Source organism: Lissotriton vulgaris, chromosome 7 (genome assembly GCF_964263255.1).
Source record: "Lissotriton vulgaris chromosome 7, aLisVul1.2, whole genome shotgun sequence".
Classification (NCBI taxonomy): Eukaryota; Metazoa; Chordata; class Amphibia; order Caudata; family Salamandridae; genus Lissotriton; species Lissotriton vulgaris.
Genome location: NC_141695.1, coordinates 1768860089 through 1768879580, shown reverse-complemented (window position 1 = coordinate 1768879580; position 19492 = coordinate 1768860089). Strand labels below are relative to the sequence as shown.

Below are 19492 nucleotides of genomic sequence, written 5' to 3'. Positions count from 1 at the left end.
GGGTTCTGCTCAAAACTCTATACGTCACAGAGAGGTACACCAGTAGACCTTAATAACTACCTGGAAGACATTGCTTTGGCGTGGCTGGGGGACACGCAACGTAGGTCCTGGCAATGGACCTGGAGGTAGACGAGATTACTGACGCTATTATGTCCATGCAGTCGGGGAAGGCGCCGGGATCTTCATATAGACTTTTATAAAGCCTTCGTGACTACCCTGGCACCTATACTTAAAGCTGTTTTTTATACAGCCCTAGAGGAGGGTCGCTTACCTGCCACTATGCGGAAAGCACACATAATGTCACTGCTGAAGCCCGGCAAGATCCCGTTGCTTCTCAACTCATACCGCCCGCTATCGCTCCTCAATAGTGATACCAAAATCCTTGCCAAGGTGCTGGCGACGCAGCTTAACTTGCTTTTACAAAAGCTAGTCTTACCTGACCAAGCGGGTATCGTACCCCACCGGGCTACAGCCCATAATCTCCGTACCCTCCTGGCGGTTCTACAGGACATTGACCCCAAAAGTGCGGCGGTGGCTGTCTTCTTGGATGCCACCAAGGCGTTCGACTCCGTCGAGTAGGACTACTTGATAGGAGTTCTTCATCATATGAGAATGCCCTTGTCCTTTGTTAATTGGATTCAGTTATTATATACTCAGCCGTGTGCCAGGGTACTCCTAAATTGTTCTAGATGTGAGAGCTTCCTGGTCCGCAGGGGTATGAGGCAGGGTTGCCCACTCTCCCCAGTCTTATTCGCCCTAGCGATAGAACCCCTAGCTGCAAAGTTGAGACAGCACCACAATCATAGGAGCCTCATATACCCATCCAGACAGCTGTTAGTGTCGCTATATGCGGATGATATTACGCTATATGTTCACAAGCCACAGGATAATTTAAACCAAGTATTGAGGGAAATTACTAAATTTGGCGCGGTGCGTGGGGTACAAATTAATTGGAATAAATCGGCAGTCTTCCCCTTAACCGCTTGCACTCAGCCTCACGCCTTGGATTACCCCCTGTTGTGGGAGATGGATGACTTTAAATACTTGGGCATCCATGTGACTAGGGATCAGGAAGCTCTTTTGAGGCTCAATTATGGGCAAGCCACGGACAAAGTCACGGATAACGTCTCCAGGTGGATCACATTACCTCTCTCAATGGCGGGGAGGATATCCCTGATTAAAATGAGCATACTTCCAAAATTCCTATATTTATTCATAAACATTACTTACTACCCCGGAGCCTTTGTTTTTCATACGCTTAATTCACAGTTAGTGCGCCTCATCTGGGGGGGTAAGCAAGCACGGCTGAAACTAACTACCCTTATGCTGCAATACCGGGCGGGTGGATTCGACGTCCCTAACTTTGAGCAATACTATTATAGCGTGCAGGCACATTTTGTGGTATACTGGTTTCACCCTCCCCCGTATATGCCTAACCTTGCAGTGGAAGACGGCTACATGGCCCCTGTTCCACCATCCGAGTATGTGTATACACCATCTAAGGAACGATGCGAAGATCCATCCACTGTGGACTGCACAGTCCGAGCATGGAACTGGTTGGCAAAGTCTGAGGGTATTCACCTAATGTATTCTCCTAGAGTGCCCCTGAGCCACTGCCCACTGCTACCGGTCACAGGTGAAAAGATTTGCCAACGTATGCTACAAAGACTAAAGTTGGGAACATGGGGGGACCTGTATGTGGGAGGGAAATTTCGCACGAAAGAGCAATTCTTCGGTGAACATACGCATTCCTTCATGGATATATTCCTATACACATGCCTCAGACAGAGCGTCAGAGCTCTTACTCCGGAGTTCCCGCAGGAACCGGAGACATTTACTTCATTACATTTAATGTTGCAGACTGCGGCCCCAACACACGTCACTTCCCTGTTGTATAAAAGAGTGCGCAGCGCGCCCCTCTCTCTCCCTGTTCGTGCCCGTCGGGCGTGGGATGCGGACCTAGACAGCCCTTTGACTGATGAGCAGTGGGAGGAGGCCTGTCTCCAGACGGAAGCCTTATCCAGCAGCTGTAGACTCCGATTAGTGCACTATAAGTTCCTGCACAGACTTTATCGTACCCCGGCACGGCTGTATAGGATTCACCTTAGGTAAGATGACAGATGCCTCTGATGCGGACAGGAGGGAGCAGACTTCATGCATTTAGCCTGGCGATGCCCCGAGTAGCTTCTTTCTGGGCGGAGGTATTCACGGGGTTAACTAACATGGTGGCCAAACCACTTGCACTGACTCCTCTGAGTGCCCTATTGGGTTTGACGGGGAACATAATAACACCGCACAAACAATTCCTCGCCATAGGAATCCTTCTTGCACGACGACAGGTGGCTTGCAGATGGGGCAGGGGAAGAGCTCCTAAGTTTAAAGACTGGCTTTGCGACATGTCCACTTGGCAGAAATACTTACATGTGTATGCGGAGCAATTACCGATGAAATCTCCACCATGGGACATATGGGGCCCACTGACTGCTTACTTACTAAACTGATTTTTTTCACCTTTGCCTCTACTGTTTATTTCAAACAATGAATGCATTACCACGGATAAACAAAACTTTATTGGTTTATCCTGACATTTTATTTATGTTGTTTTATTTTTAATTATTTGATAGTCTTAATTTATAGTTTGCCAGAGAAAGAACATCATCAACTCAACGTCTTGCCATACAATTGTAAATTTGTGAATTACAAAACATAAATCTTACAGTAAAACACGCAAAATCAAGTGTAAATCAACCAAAATACAAAACATGAATTTTGACAATTTATACAAACATTAATATACAATTGCCAATGGACAATAAGAAAAACAGATATGTATTCAATAGCCGGGGGATGAGAAAAACTTTTTATAAACACCCCAAAAAAAACCTGATCCAATGTCACATTTAATCTTTTATATTAGATCAGGGAGTGAATATTTTGTGGCAACCAAATGCCATTAACGTAATTAACGGATGAAATGCCGTTGCCGACGCGTTTCGAGTCCAGCTGTATGAGTCACAGGACTCTCATCAGGGCAGAGTAAATCGTTTCCGTATGGAACTTTAAAATGTCGTCAGTACTGTGGGTGTCATGCTGAATAGTGCTGAGCTGGGCGGCGTGCTGCGTGGCCGCCATCAATTTCAATGCGCTCGAGATGCCGGTTTTTAAAATTACATCTTCGTTGGTAGGCGAAAGGGGAGCGGAAATGAATGCCGCTTTTTTTTCAAATTCCTAACAGTCGTATTTCCTTTTAGTTATTGAGCTCCCAGCCTTCACAGTATCGTGTCCCTCGCGGGTGTGTATGAGTTATAGTAATAGTGGCCCTACCTACCCTCTTTCCCACAGGGCCCAACCACCCCTATTCTTAAAAATGCTTACTTACTAAGGCAGGAGAGTGGTGAGGAAGAGACTGAGAGTGGCATGCAGAGGTACTGAATGCAGTGTGTTCCGCGCATGGTATGAGACCTACGGGTGAGATAGGCGCTTAAAAAAACCCAATACATAGACATAGGGATGTGGGAGGGTGGAAGGAGGGGAGGCGGCAGTAGGGAAAATGGAAGGGTTGATATGCTGTAAAGCGACATACCAAACTTATGGCCGAGTACTCCGAGACTTGGGCTCGCTTGACGGGCGGACTACTGAACATTGATTGTAAGCACGGCCAATCTGACAAACTTCGTTCTCATGAGTGTGCTGAGAGGGAAGGGGGGTGTTCAGGGGTAGACGGGAGGGCAGGGAGTTGGAGGGGAGGAAGGGTTGGACTTGGCTTATTACTTGTTGGTCTGATTACACTAAGAAGAGCACGCTGCTCAATTGCCGAATGTATTGTACCATTCTGTTCGCAATAAAGGTTTTAAAAAAAAAATAAAAAGGTCTGGCTGATATGTAAGGATGGGCGGAGTACATGGATTGGCACTCTGCGGAATTCCACGGAGTTAAAAAAAGCTCTGTAGAACTCTGCTCTGCTCCACCTTCCCAAATCCCACTCACAATTTGAAAAAAGGAAAAAAAAAACACTTGCTCCCTGGCATCTCGGCCTGCCTTCCTCCTCGCCAATGTCTCTCCTCCATTCCGCCATCCTCATTGCCGGTCTTGCGAATACGCAATTCACACAAGACATTCAACGTAGAGGTTTGCAGCGAGGATGCAGTGAGAAGGAGAGACCACGGCAAATAGGAGGGCAACCCGGAGACGCCAGTGAGCAGGCAAGTGTTTTTTTTCGGTTTGTGCCATGGCACAGGGGCTAACTCTGCACTGACACGGAGTCAGAGTTTTGCCTGAACTCTGCATATCCAACAGAGTGTGGAGTTGGCAAAACTTTTCAAACTCCGCTGGTGGAGCAGAGTTTGCAGCCCGAGCTTACTGATATGAAGAAACATAGACTATCAAGTGCCATGACCTCAATCCTCAATCTCAATGACTAGGGCGCTCGACCTCGGACCTCGGGATCTGGGTTCGAGTCTTGGTAACAACACCAAAACCTCCTGTAATTCTGGGTAAATCGCTTAATCTCCCCGTGAATAAAAATGAATGTGTGTCCTCATGTAACGTAACTGGTGCTATGTAAAGCGCTCTGATACCCGATTCAGTTCGGGTCTAGTTCCCGCTATTTAAAACTCTGCAAAAAAAATAAAAAATTCACCCCCAGTTACGGATCTGGATTAAATCCATAATTTATTTGATCAACACACCATTTCAGTCTGGACCCAGCCATTTGCAAATCAGTCTTGACCCAGTTCCCCATGGGAACAGTACAGCCCGAACTGCCAGGCCAGGTCCTTCCTGGGCTAGCATCAAAAATCCTGGGACCGGTTTTGGGGAATGACCCCTCATCAGCCAGGCTAGCTTGAATCCAGTGGCATAAAGAGCACCGGATCCACGCTTGGCAATACCCTTCCCAGTTAGGGTGACAAATGCAGAAAGAACAGCAGACAGGCGGAATGCTGAACAAATCATACATTCACCCCGATCACGGATCTAGGTTAAATCCATCATTTTTTTGTGCACAGCGCCGTTCCAGTTTGGATCCAGTCATATGCAAATCATCTTTCCCCTACTCCTCATGGTAACAGTCCAGCCTAAACTGCCAGGCAAGTTCCTTCCTGGACCAGAAGCAAGCATCCTTGGACAGCTTTCAGAATATCACCCCTCATCAGCCCGGCTAGTTTGAATCCAGAGGTGTAGCGCACATTGGACCCACACATACCCTTCTCACTTAGAGCACAAATGCATAAAAACTGATGATGGACCGAATGCTGAACAAATCAAACATTCACCCCAGTCACAGTTGTGTGTTAAATCCTTGTTAAAGATTGGCATGGAGAGCACAGGACCCACGTCCGGTCATACCCGTCCAACTCGGGGTGACAAAGGCAAAAGAACAATTGATGGACAGAATGTTGAACTATGTCGAACATTCACGACAGCATAGAAATATGGGTCTAAATCCATTGTCTTTTTGCTTCCCATGCCATTCTAGTTTAAACACAGCCAAATGAAAATCAGTCTTGATACTGGATTTACGCTAGACCGCCTGATGAATGATAATACCCCGTAATCGTTCGGAGGATTTTTTTGTTTCCGGTCCAGAGAAAACCCGGCTTTGCAGTTCAGGCTGGACTGGTCCCATGAGGAGCACGGTCAAGACTGTTTTGCATTGGCTGGGTCTAAACTGAGGTGGCATGGTGAGCAATAGAATGATGGCTTTAACTCAGATCTCTTGACTTGGGCAAATGTTTGATTTATTCAGCATTCCATCCATCAAATTATCATCATCTTAGATTGCTGCAAAAGTCTGACTGATATGCTGGAATCTGTCTCCCATCAGGTGAGTGTGGCAATAGATGAAACATAGACTCTATAGTGCTACGACCTCAATCCAGGGGATGGGTTAGAGATACTTGTATCCAGTACCCAGCTGTATTTCCAACATGGCTTGGCATCAATTCTCTGGTGTATGGATCATTGTTCAAATAAAGTTTCACATTGTGGTGTCTATTTCCAGACAGCAACAGCGTAGAAGCGGCTGCAGGATTTATTAAAATTAGGTTAGTGCTATGGAGTATATTATTACTTACTGTGTTCTGATTTGCCGAAAATGAGTTTTCTCTAGCTATCCAGGCTGAATTTTCAGACTTTGGTTATTAACCCCTAGCATGCTGAGGACATAATGGTTACGTCCTCTGCTGGTTATGTCCTCGGCTGCAGTGCTGCTGTGCCAAGTACATAACCATTACGTACTCGGCACAGCAGTCTTGGGAGTTGGGGAAGAACTTCCCCAGCTGCCTGAGGCATTTTGTTTGTTTCAGTGAAGTGACAATCGTCGTGCAAGGTGCACCTACGTCATTATACTGAAACTGCAAGTGCAATGAGCTGATCGACTCATATCACTTTAACTGCCTACGTGCTCCTGGGGCTTTCTCAGCCCCCAAGCACCTAGGCAGGTGGTAGAGGTGCCATTGGAAAGGGGACAATCTCCCATTTCAAATGGTACCCTTCCCTAGTAGATCCCTTCTTGGGGATCGCGGCAGGAGGGCAATCCCCAGGCAGGGATCCGCCCACTAGACACCAGAGGGGGAAGAGCAGCCCCTTGGGCAAGGGCATTTGCTCATCTCATTCAAATTTGGCAATGATCTGTCTTTCTGCTCCCCCATGGGGGCAGAAAGCACCCTAGACACCACAGATTTTTTTGGTGTGCATATTTAGAGATGGGGACTGCCCTGAATGGCTATTATAATGCCCACACCCCTCTGAAATATTGGCACAATATTTATGCCCCCCCCAAGGAGCAGAGATGGGAGTAATAACTCATAATAGGCCCTGTTGGGGGGGGCAGAAAGCACACTAGACACTAAGGATTTTTTTTGGGCGAGCAAATTTAGGGTGGCAGCAGCCCTAAATTGGCATTATAATGCCCCATACCCCTCACAATTACTGACACAGTGTTTTGCCCCCCCTGGGTGCAGGTGGGACAATAGCCCCCAATCTGCCCACTCGGAGGGCCAGAAAGCCACTACACAAGAGATCTTTTTCTGGTCAAACGTAGGGGAAGCGGCAGCCCTAAATGGGCAGTACAATGCCCCCTCCAATCCAAAATATTGCAGTCTTTCTGCCCCGCTGTGTGAAAATGTGGGCAACAGCCCCAGATATGCCCCCCAGGGTGAGGCAAAAAGCTCACTAGGCACCAGGTTTTTTTGTTTGTAGACTTGAGGGTGGGGGCAGCCCTAAATGAGCATTATAATGCCCCCAGCCCTCTCAAATATTGGCACACTAGGCACCATGGATTTATTTTATAATAGAGGGGTGGGTGCTGCCCATAAAGGGCATGCCAATGCCCCCACCGCCCAACACAAAAGTGACAGTCTTTCTGCCCCACCGGAGGCAGATGGGGGTTATACCCTGATCTACCCTCAAGGGGGAGCAGAAAGCCCACTAGACACCAGGGATTTGTTTTTCAATATAAAAGAGGAATGGGGTTTCCCACAATGGGCATGTCCCCACCCACAGTTATAGCAATAGAAGTCTTTCTGCTCCCCCCCCAACAGGGGCAGATGAAGGTACTAGCCCCCGATCTGCCACCCCCAGGGGGGCAGAAAGCCCACTAGGCACCAGTTCTTTTTAATATGTAGGGGTAGGGGCTGCCTAAAATGGGCATGCCAATGCCCCCAAAACAAAAAAGGGAGAGCCTTATGCCCACCTTGATGGGAAATATGGGGATTATTATCCCCGATCTGCCCCAGAGGGGCAAAAAGTCCACTAGACACCAGGATTTTTTTTTTTAAATAAAGTGAGGTGTGGGCTGCCCATAATGGACGATGACAAGCCTCCCTCCCCGAAAAAATAGCCCCATGTTTCTGCCCCTCTGAGGGGCAGACTGGAGCAATTGCCACTGATATGCCTCTGGGGAAGCAATCCCACTAGGCACCAGAGATGTATTTATGGAGTTTAAGGGAGCGGCCCCTTAGGCAAGGGTTGCAACCCTTTTCCTTTAGGAACACATTCTGCCTTCCCTTGGGGCAGAACAGCGATATTCCTAGGCTCATTTGCCACCAAGGGGCAGAAAACCACTAGACACCAGCAAATGGCCCTGTGCGTGAACTGGAGTTCGGCTGATGATCTTTGTGTACTGGCATTTGGCTGGCTGTGTGGGTACCTGCATTTTGCTGGCAGTGTATGTGGACGTGTACTTAGCTGGCAGTGTGTGTTGATTGTCCCTTGGCTAGCGGTCTGCGAGGATGGCACATGTCTGGCGGCGTGTGTTAACTGTCGCTTGGCTGGTGGTGTGCGTTTACTGACGCTTGGCTTGGTTTATACATGGATGGCGCTTGGCTGGTGGTGTGCATGGATGGTGCTTGTCTGGAGGTGTGGCTTGTGTTGATCCTCCAACATTTTATTAACCAGAATCCCCTGCAAACCTTACATTTAGCTAAAATGTCACACTTTCCTCACATCTCTGTGTGAAAACTTTGTGAGATCACCGTGCTGGTGCACATTTCCCACCACCCACCATTCCCCACTGTCTCCTGATTAAAATGATACCTCACATTTGTGGGTGTCCAAAGTAGAGAACCTTAAAAATTAAAAACTGAGAGGGAACAAAAATGGGTCCAAAAGGGCAGTTTCTTTCCATAAGAGTTTAGGCTCACTCTGCTTTGGGCACCCACACAAGTGAGGTATCATTTTTATTGGACACTTAGGAAAATGCTGGGTGTTAAGAAATTTGGGCCGGTGCGGTGATCTCACAATCTTGCCACACAGAAATGTGAGGTAAATTAGATTTTTTAGTTAAATTTGAGGTTTGCAGGGGATTCTGGGTAAAAATATGTTGGTAGATCCACGCAAGTCACACCTCCATGGACTCTCCCAAGTATCTCGTTTTCAGAAATGTCTAGGTTTAGTAGGTTTCCCTTGATGGCCGCCGAGCCCAGGACCAAAAACGTAGGTGCCCCCTATCTATCCCAAAACAACCTGTTTTTGCAAGGGGATCAGCTACGTTTGTGTCCTGGGCTCGGGGGCCATCTAGGGAAGCCTAGCAATCCTAGACATTTCTGAAAGGTAGAAATTCAGGGAAGTCTAAGGAGGTGTGGCTTGCATGGACCCCCCAATGTTTTGTTACCCAGAATCTCCTGCAAACCTCATATTTAGATTTAAAAAATCATGTATTCCTCACATTTCTGTGTGGAAAGGTTCTGGGATCACCAAACCCACACCAATTTCATACCACCCAGCATTTCCCCCGGGCTCCTGACAAAAATATTACCTCACTTGTGAGCGTCAGGCCAAGGGTCGATAACAGGTAAGGGCCCAAAACATATTGTAGAGGCATACAACATTATCGATCAATAACCATTGGGGGATCCACGCAACCTCCCTGAACTCCCCCGGGTGTCGAGATTTCAGAAATGTCTGTGTTAGGTAGGTTTTCCAAGATGACCGCCAAGCCCGGAACCAAAAGTACAAGTGACTTCCTCGCAAGACCATGCATTTTTGTGATTGATAATTTTGAAGTTTCCACAGTATGTTTTCGCCATTTCCTGTTGTGGTCACTAGGTCTACCCACACAAGTGGGTACTATTTTTATCGAGAGACTTGGTGAAATACTGGGTTGTTGGAATTTTGTGGCACCCCACAGATTCCCAAACTTTCCATCACAGAAATATGAGGAAAATGTGCTTTGTTACAAAGTTTGAGGTTTGCAAGGGTTTCTGGGTAACAGAAACAGATGAGAGCTGAACAAATCACCCCTTCCTGGGTTCCTCTGGGTGTCTAGTTATTAAAAATATACACGTGTGCTAGGTTTCCTTAGGTGCTGGCTGAGATAGGGCCCAAAATCCACAGGTAGGCATTTTGCAAAAAAAGGGTGTTTTCTGAGTAAAAATGTGATGCATCCACATTGTGTTTTGAGCCGTTTCCTGTCGCGGGCACAAGGCCTACCCACACAAGTGAGGTACCATTTTTAATTCAGAGGCTTAGCAGAATGCTGGGTGTATGGAAGTTTGTGGCTCTCCACAGATTCCCGGACTTTCCATCACAGAAATGTGAGGACATTTTTTATTTATTTTATTTTTTACAACATTTATGGTTTGGAAGGGATTCTGAGTAACAGGACCAGGTGACATCCACAGAAGTCACCCCATCCTGGTTTTACCTGGGTGTTTATTTTCCAAAAATATACAGGTTCTCTAATTTTCCTTTGTTTCGGCTGAGCTAGGCCCCAAATCCTCAGCTAGGCCCAATGCAAAAAAAAAGGTCAGTTTTCTCTGGAAAAATGTGGTATCCACATTGCATTTTGCGCCGTTTCCTGTTGCGGGCACTAGGCCAACCCACACCACTGAGGCACCATTATTATTGGGAGACTTGAGGAAATGCTGGGTGGTGGAAGTTTGTGGCTTCTCACAGATTCCAGAACTGCCCATTACAGAAATGTGGGGAAAATGTGTTTTTATCACAAGGTTTGATGTTTGCAAGGGATTCTGGGTAACAAAAACTGGTAAGAGCAACCAAGTCACCCTTTTCTTAATTCCCCTGGGGGTCTAGTTTTCAAAAAGGTACATGTTTGCTAGGCTGATCTAGGGTCCAAAATCCATAGCTAGGCACACTGTGAAAAAAGGGTCTGTTTAATGTCAAAAAATGAGATATTTCCACGTTGCATTTGGGCCATTTCCTGCCTCAGGCACAAGGCCTACCCACAGAAGTGAGGTACCATTTTTATCGGGAAACTTGGGGAAATGCTGTGTGGGTGAAAGTTTATAGCTCCCCGCAGATTCCTGAATTTTCCACCACAGAATTATCAGGAAAATGTTTTTTTTTTAAATAAAGTTTGAGGTTTGCAAGCGATTCTTGGTAACAGATCCTGGTGAAAGCCCCATCCTAGATTCACTTGGATGTCTAGCTTTAAAAAATGTATTGGTTTTCTAGGATTCCCTATGTGCCGGCTGATCTAATATCCATAATCCACAGCTAGCCACATTGTGAAAAAAGAGTCAGTTTTCATGGGAAAAATGTGATGTGTCCACGTTGCATTTTGGGCCATTTCCTGCTGCGGGAACTAGGCATAACCACACAAGTAAGGTGCCATTTTTATCAAAAGGCTTGGAGGAATGCTGAGTGTGTGTGAGTTTATGGATCCCTGCAGATTCCATAACTTTTCATCACAGAAATATGAGGAAAATGTGTCTTTTTCACAAAGTTTGATGTTTGCAAGGGATTCTGGGTGACAGAACCGGGTGAAAGCTGAACAAGTCGCCCTATACTGAATTCCACTGGGTGTCTAGTTTTTAAAAATGCACAGGTCTGCTAAGTTTCCTCAGGTGGCGACAAAGCTAGGGTTCAAAATTCACAGCTAGGTACTTTTCAAAAAAGGGTCAGTTTTCTGTGTGAAAATGTGATGTGTCAACATGGCGTTTTAGGCTGTTTATTGTCACGAGCACTAGATCTACCCACAAAATTGAGGTACCATTTTTATCGGAAGACTTTGGGAAATACTGGGTGCATGGGAGTTTGTGGATCCAAGCAGATTCCAGAACTTTCCATCACAGAAATGTGAGGCAAATGTGTTGTTTTCTTACAAAGTTTGAGGTTTGCAAGGGATTCAGGTTACCAGAACCCACATACGTCACCCCATCCTGGATTCCTCTGGGTGTCTCGTTAAAAGTTTTTACAGGTTTTGTAGTCTTCTCCAGGTGCCGGCTGAGGTAAGGCTCAAAAGCCACAGCTAGGCACATTTCAAAAAAAGCATCAGTTTACAGTGGAAAAATGTGATGTGTCCATGTTGCGTTTTGACCCATTTCCTGTTGTGGGCACTTGGACTACCCACACAAGTGAGGTACTGCTTTTATAAGGTGACTTAGGGGAATACAGCATAGTAGAACAAATGTTATTACCAGTGGTCTTTCTATGCATTGCTGCCTTCCAAAGGTAAGACAGCGTGTAAAAAGAAGTAATTTTGAAAAATGCCCTCTAATTCACATGCTAATATGGCTACCCACAAATTCAGAGATGTGCAAATAACCACAGCTTCTAAACTCCATATGTTGTTCCCATTCCGGAAATTCATAGGTTTCCTTGATATCTATTTTTCACTCTTTATATTTTTCCAAATGAGTTGCTCTATACCAGGTACACAATGAAAAACCATTTCAAGGTGCAGCACAGTTATTAGCTCTGGGTACCTCGGGTTCTCGGTGAACCTACAAGCCCGATATATCCCCACAACCAAAGGGTACTGCAGAAGTAACAGTATGTGCTTTCAATAATATAGCAAAGTTAGAAGTAACAGGTGAAAATGTAGGCACAAACGGCTGTTTTTTTCAACTCAATTTCAATATTTTTTATTTCAACTGTTACCTTCTATAGGAAAATCTTGAAGGACTTTAAAAATAACCCCTTGCTAAATTCAAAATTGTGTCTTCTTTTCAGAAATGTATATCTTTCCGGGATCCATTATTGGTTTTACACCCATTTCTACCACTAACTGGAAAATGGTTGAAAGCACAAAAATTATGACAAATAGGTAAAGGTAAAATGCCACAACTGTGTACAAAATGCTGCCTATTCCTGCTGCCTTGCCCGCGTATGCTAGGAGCAACATGGATTGTCTGGAGTTCTCCCGAAATTAAGGGAAGTGATTGGCATCACACTCATCATTAACGGATGCAAAATATGGTGCTGAAGTTACTGCACACCCTTGATTCCTGTACCCTTGGCGTAATTGGGCCATTGGGTTTGTTGTTGGACTAAATACCTGAGTAGCCAGGCCTAGCACTAGGAATAGGTTGCCATATCCAGTCCTGAAGAAGACTAGCAGCTGAGGCTTAAATCTCCATCCTTGCATCAGCCGAGTCGAAACGTCGACGCCCTCAACTTGAAAAGACCTGTACCTGCTTCCTATCCGACATTCCTTTGAAAGATGCATTAATTGCACATTGTAAATTTACAGATTGCATGTAAATGAACGATATACATTGGACAGGTCTTTATTGTCTGGTTTTGATTACCAATGATTCTAAAATCATCTAATTGTATCTATCCTGATTCCTGTAATTTGCACTCTCACCACCCACCAACACCACTCCCCTACTTTTTCTCCCTTCTTGCGCGCAGCCTATTTTTATTGAATCGAAATTCTTTGCCGAGTCAACCTATAAATGTTTTTGTTTGAAGTAATTTGATCTGTTTTGGCGCTATTTCTTGTGTGGTTTCTCTATACATGTATTAATAAATAGGAATTTAGTGCATGCGTGAGAAAGTTCATTGGGATATTGAGTGTTGTAGTGCTCTACACAACACAGACTGTGTATAATTGAATTCAATTCATGATAAATCGGTCACGGACCATTTTTTCCTTCCCGTATTGCACACAGGTCCGTCTTGACTTTTTGGGTTACCCCATTATCTATAATGGAAAGATGGTGATTTCAGCAACACAAAGCCTTTGCTAGAAAAAAATAACAGATGCTGTCTTCAGCAGCACTTTTTTCCACAAAAAAAATGTAGCTGTATTTTGCCTAATTTTTCAGTCCCCTCCAGGGGAATCTATAAACCCTGGGTACCTTTAGACTCCTTAGGATGATGGAAGAAGAGGGATCAAATTTGGCATTGTAGGAGGCTGGCTTAGTATATGGTGCTCACTTATGTAAAATTAAGACAACACTCTTGGTGATGTTAGTGGTCTTAGACAACCTTGAAAGCTCTCTAAGTGGTAGTTGTGGAGAGTAACCCTCAGGCATAATCCAGAAGGAGTGTAAGAAGGATGTGCTCTCTGAGACTCCTCTCCCTCTGACATGGTCAGACCACTTACTCGTCCCTTTCTCACTGAACATGGTGAATAACATCCCTGCTGCGAGTAAAAGCTACTACCTGAAGAGGCAATGGAAAAAATTGACCCCCGATGCTATGTGCCCTGTCCTAGCGCAAACATCTCCATCCTTGACAAATAATGCCAACACGGATGCCCAACTACTTAATGATTGGATCGGAAAGATGGTTTCCTCCATTGCTCCAGCCTCTCGGGCTCTATCAAAAAGAGACTCCCCCTCTGCTCCCTGGTTCTCACAAGAACTCAGGAATGAGAAAGCAGCCTGTAAAAAACTGGAGAGACTCTGGAGAGCAAGCTATGGTCTGGAAGAAAAAGCTAGGTATAAAGAAGCTTCCAAAAAATTCCGGAAAGCTATCAGAAAAAGTAAAAAGCGTTTCTATGCGGACTTGATTCTTCAGGCAGAACAGTCTGGAAAACAGGTCTTCAAAGTGGTTCAATCGTTCTTCAAACCTAAATGTATTGAAAGAGAGGTCGCACCCACAACTACGCTATGCGAACAAATTTCAGAGTTTTTCGACCAAAAAATTAAGAAAGTATATGATTCCTTTGGTCCAATAATAAAAACTGTGAAGCAGGACCGAGCGAATAATGGTGGGCCAGTCGAGACCCTCACCCAGTTCATGCATATCCCCCTGACTGAGGTAAGGCAGGAACTTATCCGCTGCAAATCCGGCTCCCCTGATGACCCCTGCCCAGCCAAACTATGGACTGCCATAGCGGACTCGGTCGCCCCCACACTTCAAGGTATCTGGAACTCCTCCCTCATGTCGGGCATATTCCCGGACATCTGGAAGCACGCTACTCTCCTACCCCTAAAGAAAAAACCTAATGGGGACCCAGATGACCTCACGAATCTCCGCCCAATATCCCTACTAGCTGCCCCTGGAAAAATGCTGGAAAAAGTTATTCAGCGCCAACTCAGCAAATTTGTAGAAACCAACAACATTTTGCATGAAACTCAATCTGGCTTCCGCCCCGGCTTTAGCACAGAAACAGCGCTCATTGAAGTCGCCGAATCTGTGAGGTGGTCGATGGATGCAGGAAACTCAGCAATGCTGGTACTCCTGGATCTGTCGGCCGCCTTCGATACGGTGGACCATGCCAGACTACTTAGCCGGCTGGCTGAGATAGGTATTCAGGACAGAGCGCTGGGGTGGATAAACTCCTACCTATCTCAGAGAACGCAGAAGGTGGCTCTTGGAACGACTTCTTCCACACCTAAAACCCTCTGCTGTGGAGTCCCGCAGGGGTCGGCCCTCAGCCCCCTTTTGTTTAACATCTACCTAGCTCCTCTCTTTACGCTTATTGCCAACTGGGGTGTCAAGGCAATTTCATATGCCGACGACACCCAGTTGGTATTTCCTTACTCTGAGATGACGCAGGAGTCTTTCTCTAATTTCAAAGGCTGTCTCCAGGACATAGCACACTGGATGAACACTAATAAATTAAAACTTAATGCTAATAAAACCGAAGTCATCTTCTTCGGCAAGGGTCCCTCCCCCCCACCAGAATTCTGGTGGCCAACGGAGATGGGCCCGCCCCCTTCACCCAGTCACTCGGCAAAGAATCTTGGTGTGAGATGGGATGACAACATGTCTTTCTCATCCCACATCCAACAAGTCGCCGGATGCTGCCTGAGCAAGCTGAGAAACCTCCGAAAAATTCTAAATCTCCTACCTAAGAGCTGCAGAAAAACGGTTGTCCACGCGACTGTCACCTCCCGACTGGATTATGCCAATGGTTTATACCTTGGCCTTCCAAAATACCTGGCTCACAGGCTTCAGGTAGTTCAAAATGCGGCTGCGAGAATACTACTGCGAATCCCGTTCAAGCAGTCAGTCTCTCCGCATCTCCGAACCTTACACTGGCTGCCAGTAGCCAATAGAATAAAATTCAAAGCTCTGACGTTGGCGTTCAGATCTCTGCATGGCTCCTGCCCACAATACCTGAAAAATCGCCTCCCAAGATATCTCCAAAGTCGCGCACTACGGTCTAACGACCGTGTCCAGCTGGCCGTCCCGCGCGCAAAAAAGGCTCGACTAGGCGGTCGTACCTTTTCAGCAAACGTCCCCGCTCTGTGGAACTCACTGCCTCAAGAAATCCAACAGGCCCCATCTGAACCTTGTTTTAAGAAATTACTTAAAACCTGGCTATTCAACCTGCCACGCTAGCTTTCCTACTCTTTAGCCCAGGTTCATTTGTGTTCTATCAGCGCCGGGACACCTCCTTGTGAGGTAGCTGTTCGCGCTATATAAAATCCAGTATTATTATTATTATTATTAAAGTAGCTTGTTTTACCAGAACATAATCTTATTTGTGTGTATTAAATGAAAAAGAACAACAAAGTGTATTTATAATAATTGGTATTTATTATAAGACATTCACTAACCCATACAAATATCTCCTACCCGGAGATATTCACAATGTACACAATACTGTGCAAATAAAACATGTTAGTAGCATGAATACACAGTGGTTGCCAGAGGGAGACCAAACCATACACTAAAATAGTAAGATGCGATCCACGACTCAAGTAAAGACTATACCCAGAAGACATATAAGTGCTGGGGACCCAATAAACCACCCAAGGTAAGTAACCAGGAACCCCACAGAGGCCAGGTGCAGAATGGGAACACAACCGCGTGCTCAATTCAAGTAAATGGGTAAGTCGCAGTTGCATTTTCAAAGAAGAAGGACCTTTCCCAGTGGACCTTGATGAAACCCTGTGGAAGACAGAAGATTGGAGAGCCACCCCACCAGTGGATACCCTAGGAGCCAGTATATCTACACCAGGGAAGCCGGCTGCATAGGTGGGAAGTGGTGTCGGAAACTGGTGTCGAACTCAATAGAGGACTTCAGGAAGATGCAGCTGGCGAAGATGGTGAAAGTGTCCGGTGGAACCCAAAGGTGGAATTGAGATGATCCGTACCTGCATTAGAGGCGATTAAGTCTATGCCACTCAGTAGTGACCAGTAGGTATGAAAGTCAAATGCCCACCGATGTCAGGTGTTGCAGGAGATTCGATGGTGACCATGGAGCTGCAACTTTGTGGACCAGGCAATGCTGTGGAAGACCAGGAGCTGTTCACAAGCTGACCCCCGTCATATGTCAAAAGTTGAGGGGTCAGTGTCCGTCTGGAGCGCCAACTGCAAACAATGTGGCAAGCAAAAAGGGTGCAGTTTCAGGATCAGCAAGGTCCAAGTAACTCACCACAACCTGGGGAGACACAGTAGGCTCGGAGCAATCAGGTGATCCCACTGAAATCAAAGAAGACCCTCAAGAGGACCCGCAGGCTTGAGGCACTGGAGTTGCAAGAAGACCTCAATCAGTTTGCCAAAGATGCAGGTCCACAGTGCAAGAAATGTGGTGAGGAGTAATATCTTGGTCACAGGAGATGATTGAGGTTGAGGTTACTTGGAGCCCGAAGATCTCTGAGGAAGAGAGCCCACTTGCTTTTGCAATGGCAAGGTGACGTGGTGCACATGGGTTCGGTTCCTGAGGTTACGACGAGGGATATTGACCTCAAACTCAGTGAGAAGATAGTGCAGGCCTCAAGGGAGTTAAAGAACTACTACCTGTATTGCTGAGTCTGTCAGAGTCTGTGGGAGCCCAGAATCAGCAGACTAGTCAGCTTTGTTGCAGTGCCTGCAGATGCAGGGAAGTGACTCCTTCACTTCATGGGAGATTCCTTCAGGTGTCTTGGATGTCCAAAGGCCTTGGGAGGATCATGTTTGAAGCACAGGCACAGACTTTGCAGCAGACGAGCAGGACTACAAGGCCAGGACCAGCAGTAGTCTTCCCAGTTGCCGTCTTGGTGTTCAGAGCAAAGTCCATGGATGTCCAGAGTGCCCAGACGGTTGAAGCAAAAGTGATGTCAGATCTGAATCTTGTCCCATGACAAATCTAGGGACCCATCTACAGGTAAGCCCTTAAGTACCCTAAGGAAATGTTTGGGATGATTCAGGCGTCCCTCCCAGAGAAGGGGCTGGACAGTGGGGAGGGTACTCTCATGCCCTTTGTCCAGTTTCACGCCAGAGTGGGAGCCAACGGCTCACTGAACTGGTTTGAACTGGAGTATGCAAGGAGGGCACCAAGTGTGCTCTTTGAGCAGTCTCTGTGGTGCTGGCAAGCATCACCATCCAGCCCCAATACGCTAAACCCCATCTGGGAGGTGGTTACACCTCCATGTGACAGGATATCTATTGTTCTGCCTTCCCCTGCTCAAGCTTGGCTCAGCAGCAGAAGGGCAGAAACATGTCTCCAGTCGCTGTCCGGGTCTAGAAGACTGGTACCAGGATCACTGAGGGCCTCACAGAGGAGCTTTACAGTGCATGGAATCAAACCTCCCACACAGTTAACGGTGTGGAAGGTATGATTCCAACATGTTTGATACCAAACATGACAAGGTTCATTACAGCCAGTTTAGAGATGGTCATCATGTAATGACGCATGGCCCCTCTATATATCGTAATAGCTGATGCACTTACAACCCGGGAGAATGGACTCCGAAGGTTGTAGTGGTGTTGCGCTCATGCAGGGGCATCCTCATACTTAGAACCGAGCACCCTACCTTCAGGCTTGAAACGCCTGCTTTAGGGGAGACTTATAGGTTTTAAGTGCAGTGACCTTAGATATAGGGAAACCTATATCTGCCGTAAGTGGTGCTAGCACCAGCTTACACATGCTGCAATGGCAGGCCTGTAGTCACAGTTTGAGTGGTCTCTCATGGGTGGTATAATACATGCTTCAGCCCATGGGGACCCCTGGGGTACCTATGCCCTGCGTACGTCGGTACCATATACTAGGGACTTATAAGGATACACCAGTGACCAATCTGAGATGTACCTAAGAACTCACCATAAAACTAAATTAGGGGAGATGTTATGTTATGTTAGCAGAAATTTCTAAAGCGCAGAGTCACCAGGAGGTTTCATGGCGCTGATCTTGGGCAGTGTCAAGACGGAAGCGGATTATGCGTGGGCTTGTTTAAACAGTCAGGTATTAAGCGCCTTTCTGAACCTCAACAGGTTGTCACGCATCCGGATCACTAGTGGTAGGGCGTTCCAGAATTTAGGGGCAAGATAGGAGAACCTGCACCCTCCCTGGCATTTGAGATTAAAGGCAGGAGTAGCTGAAGATGAGCTGACCACAAATTGTGGAGTGGGACATGCCTTACCATCATGCAGCTGATGAATTTGGGGCTCCTGCCGTGCATGGCCTTGAAAATTGTGCACCTCGTCTTGAAAGCTGCGCATTAGGCAATAGGTAGTTTCAGGAGACAGCTTAAGTCGTGGCTGTTCTCGGAGCATCTATAAGCTGCAGACTCCCAGCTAGCTTTCTTGTCGAGCCCTCACAGCGCCGGGACGCCTCCTAGTTGAGGCAGCTGTTCGCGCTTTATAAATACTAGTATTATTATTATTATTAGCTAGTGAAGTTTGGATAGCAAGGTTTTTTATGGATTAGTCTTGCAGCCTGGCTCTGTACCATTTGGATGCGATTGAGTAAGAACAGTGGTAGGCCGAGGTAGATAAAATTGGAGAAGTCGAGACGAGAGAGTACCAGGGCTATCCCAACCTGTTTGAGGGCCGAGTGGGTCCGCAAGTGGGCAATCTTCCTGCTTTTGCGCAGTTGGAAAAAACAGGTAGAGACCACTGCCCCTACTTGTCCTCTAAGCGACTT

The 19492-nt window shown here is 46.4% G+C and overlaps 1 protein-coding gene across 1 annotated transcript in view; it reads right to left on the bottom strand.

Moving 5' to 3' along the window:
• Nucleotides 1-19492, bottom strand: part of LOC147706631 (uncharacterized) — a 147188-nt gene that overhangs the window by 68182 nt on the left and 59514 nt on the right. The window lies entirely within an intron of this gene.